The sequence below is a fragment of the Callorhinus ursinus genome, unplaced genomic scaffold, assembly GCF_003265705.2.
Source record: "Callorhinus ursinus isolate GAN/ISIS: 27379988/994484 unplaced genomic scaffold, GSC_fseal_2.0 scaffold142, whole genome shotgun sequence".
NCBI classification, from domain to species: Eukaryota; Metazoa; Chordata; class Mammalia; order Carnivora; family Otariidae; genus Callorhinus; species Callorhinus ursinus.
The window spans coordinates 205,273-209,120 of record NW_027397204.1 but is presented as its reverse complement, the minus strand read 5'-3'; the positions used below and the strand labels follow the sequence as shown (position 1 = coordinate 209,120).

The 3,848-nt window shown below is 45.4% G+C and overlaps 2 non-coding genes across 2 annotated transcripts; one reads left to right on the top strand and one right to left on the bottom strand.

Annotated features, from left to right (window-relative positions):
• Positions 1–73, top strand: TRNAA-AGC (transfer RNA alanine (anticodon AGC)). The gene has a single exon. It is a non-coding gene; the product is annotated as a tRNA-Ala (tRNA).
• A 1,780-nt stretch (positions 74–1,853) lies between these two features.
• TRNAY-GUA (transfer RNA tyrosine (anticodon GUA)) lies at positions 1,854–1,942 on the bottom strand. Its single transcript is given in 2 exon segments — positions 1,854–1,889; positions 1,906–1,942. It is a non-coding gene; the product is annotated as a tRNA-Tyr (tRNA).
• Between the last annotated feature and the right edge of the window lie 1,906 nt (positions 1,943–3,848).

Here is a 3,848-nt window from a genome sequence, read left to right as displayed (position 1 = left end):
GGGGAATTAGCTCAAATGGTAGAGCGCTCGCTTAGCATGCGAGAGGTAGCGGGATCGATGCCCGCATTCTCCAGTTTTATGTTTCCCTTACTTACCCTTGGCCTTTATTCCTGCACTAAATACCGAGCTAAGTGTAAAACATGACCAGCTCAGAGCGGGGCTTTCCCTTCAAAAGCCACACTCTCTGTTGTTCTCAGTGCTAGGATAGGCATGGCTGTTTCTCAACGTTTCTCAAACGTTTTGCACATTTGAATATCGGTCCCTGCCAGGTGGATTTACAAATCTACACTCCAGTTATTTATGCATTAATATTACATGTTTACTCTCGGAATTTATTTCTCACATGCCCAGCCTATTAAGGGCAACCCCAAGTTCTTAAAACTGGAACGAATGATTCCCATTTCTTAATGAGATGGTGAAGAGTCATATAATGTGTAGGTATGTTTGAGATTTGTTTTTTAATACATGCACTCTTCCTCTTTTGGGGTCGTCTGGCTGAGTCTTCCGAGACGGTGGTGATAAGGCTGACACTGAAACTGGACTATGGCAGAATATGGGCCAATTACGGGAGGGTGGAGAACCTCTGTGATGCCTTGGGGAGAAGCTCAGCCCAGGACTATCTAATAAACTTTGCATCCAAAGCCCAGATGTTATCTTTGAAAATAAAATTGGACCATTTTTCTTCTTTACTCTTTTGCCCCAACTTGCTTTCAAAAAGCAGGAAGCTAATCAGGAGCTCCCAGTTTAGACCAACCTTCAGCCCTTAATAGGGGTAGTTTCCAATACGTTTTAGGGAGTAGTTTTCAAACCACTAGCCCAATTCCAGAAGCCTGGGCTTCTGTGTTCTGACATACACCAAAGTCTGAGAATCATTAAAGAATAACAGTGCCGAAGCATAGGAAGGAAAATACCAAAAAGCTGACAGGGACAAAATTCTCACACAATTCTTTTTACTTTGATCTAACATTTTTGTAGTTGACGACTCTTTCAGAGGTGCTTGTTATCACATTTTTGAGACAGGGTAGAAGTGGGATTCATATATCCTAATGAGATTGGCCCCAAATTAGCAAATGCTTTCTATTGTTAAGAGAAATCTCTATCTTTTGAGCTGATTCCCAAAATGGGTAGAAAAATCCTACCCACCTCTCCCCCCCTTGTCTATTATTTTTAATTCTAAAATGTTTGTTTCTCTTTTATCAGTGGTTCTCAAACCTTGCAGCACAGCAAATGTCACCTGGAAGCTTTTCAAACTACCAATGCCTAGGTCCCCATCTCCAAACTGGCCCAAGCAAAGGCGCTTTGTAACATCTGCCCAGGTGATTCTATATCCACCAATTTTTCTCAGCCAGGATTGAAAGCCACTGTTACAGAATTAAACCGGGAAGGGGGAGTAGTGCTCCTAAATTTCATCCCGCCCTGAGACGGTTCAGCATTCTTCACCCCGGAAAAACACCTTTCCAGAGACTCGGGACTCTAAGCCCACCAGGGGGCGCGCCTGTCCCACCAATTCCCCGCAGGTCGTGTCCTTCCTACGCAGGTAGCGTCCTTCCTCCCGGGATTCAGGATCCCGGGTGAGGGAGCAGAGACACGTCTGCAGGCCCCTCGCCCAGTGGGGCCGCCTCTGCTACGCCTCGTCAGAGCTCCGTATTTCTCGGCGGCCCCCAGCTGTACTGCATGTAAAGTACGGGGTGGAAGTCTGATCGCGTGTATTAGTTAAAGAAATTAATAATTTTAAAAAACTTGGATTCGTTGTACATCGGGAAGAGTCTTAGCAGATGCACATCGAGGATACATGTAGATGAGATACCCCTTTTCAGGGTGGGGATAAAAAGAGAACGACGCAAAACGTGAACTCCTTCGAGCCGGATTCGAACCAGCGACCTAAGGATGCCTGAGTATGCTCCACTACAGTCCTCCGCTCTACCGACTGAGCTACCGAAGGAACCACACTCGTTCGCGTTCTCGCAGAGGATGCCATCTCTGCGCGCGGTTGGGCGTGTGTGGGTGCTAAGTTGCTTGATTCGGCCGTGTTGTTCGTGGGTCTGTCCTAGCCGCGTCCACTTTTTTTTTTTAAATAATCCAGCACCCCCTCGGAACTGACACTCAGAGGTCCACTGCCCTGGACGGAGAAGAAAACGGGAGCATCCATTGGTTTGCAAAAAGGAAAATAAAATAAGGAAACGTAGGAACGGATAAGAACTTAGCAAGAGCATCTTTTATTATGAGGAACGAATTTACCCAATTTTGACTCAACTTATAAGTAGGATTTGAAGTACTTCAATCTGCAATTCTAACAGGGTAATTAACAGGAGGAGGAGGAAGAAAGAAGTATAGGGATAAACTCGCCAAAACCATACTAAAATGTTATTTGACATTAGTCTTTGTAGATAAACTAATCATCACACTAATCATAAATTAATCATAACTAATCATAAACTAACCATAATCATAAGCTAATGATCATAATCATAAAGTAATCATCACACTAGTTCCAAACTCAGCAAAAACCTATCTATAGGGAGCTAAAACAATATTTTTAAGTTCTCTGTCTTAACACAAGGTAGAATGTAATGCCATTCAACTACTAGTTAATTTTGCAAAATGTGACGTTTTAGTCTAGTTTTCTAGTTCAGACAGGACTGTCTGAATCTCAAAAGGTCTATTACTCTCTTTGTGAATGAAATCGATCCGAAGTGGCATCCGACATGTTTTATTCACGTTCCATTAAACATCATTACCTTGTCCTATAAGGGAGCCATACACAGAGGGCAAACGATCCTCCTTGTGCAAGTAGAACATTGAGACCCTCTGGGGCACAAAGAAAAATTTCTCTTTTCTGAATAAGAACTAAAAGCAAATTGCTCATCACTTAATTTGGTCATTAACCTCCTCAAGGCTTTATGAAACATTTGAAGAGGAGTCGGTCTGAATGAATTAAATATAAAATTTAGTCCCCTCCCCAAGCCCGATTGACTAAGTTATTTTGTAGATGTAGTTAATATTCTCCATTTTGTCAAAGTACACCTTTCAAAAAGTTAAATGTATGACACTTATACAAATGTAAAAAAAAAAAAGTTGTCCTTCATTTTATTCCGCTCCACATGAGAGAAGATTCAGAGGTGATAAAGACAGAACTTAAGGGAGTTTTGAGGGGGAGGGGGAGGGTACAGGCAGTAGATTTGAGGGATTCTGAAGTGTGTGCACAAACTGTATTCTTGTAGGTGAATTCTGATATATCCATAGCAGATGTATATCAAATATATATATCAGACAAAATTATATAATTTATATATAATTATATTTATGTTAAATTATATATAATTCTTTTCTATATATTTTCAAAATAACATAGAACTCAGTGTGAAAACGGCAAGAAGCAGGAAAAGTGGTGGTGTCCCTTTCTCTTTCTCCTTCCTAAGTATTCTTAGGCGCAGGTGGGGGAGGAATTCGAGCCCACTCGCCACCTCTCCGCCCCGCTCGCGTAACGCAGCGAGCGGAGGGCCTGGGCCGTGCGTGTTCTGAGCCAGCAGGCGGGGCCGGACGCCGCGGGCGCACTGGGCGCTCCGCACTCCCGGACTCGACAGAGAGCCGCGGGAGTCTGGAGACCCGGGTGGGACGGCTCGCAGACTCCCCCAGGAAACGAAAGCGCGCGGGGGCGCCCCTCGGCCGGAGGGGCGGGTCTCCGTGTGGCCGCGCCCCGACGGCCGTGTCGGGCTCCCACCCGGAGGCGCTAGCCCCCTCTTCCACTTTTCTCCGCTGCTTCACTCGCCCCCTGCTGCCCGCTCGCTCCGGGTGGGCTCGGGAGCGGGGCCCTGCTCTCCCGCGGGCGGGAGGAGACCGCGGCCAGG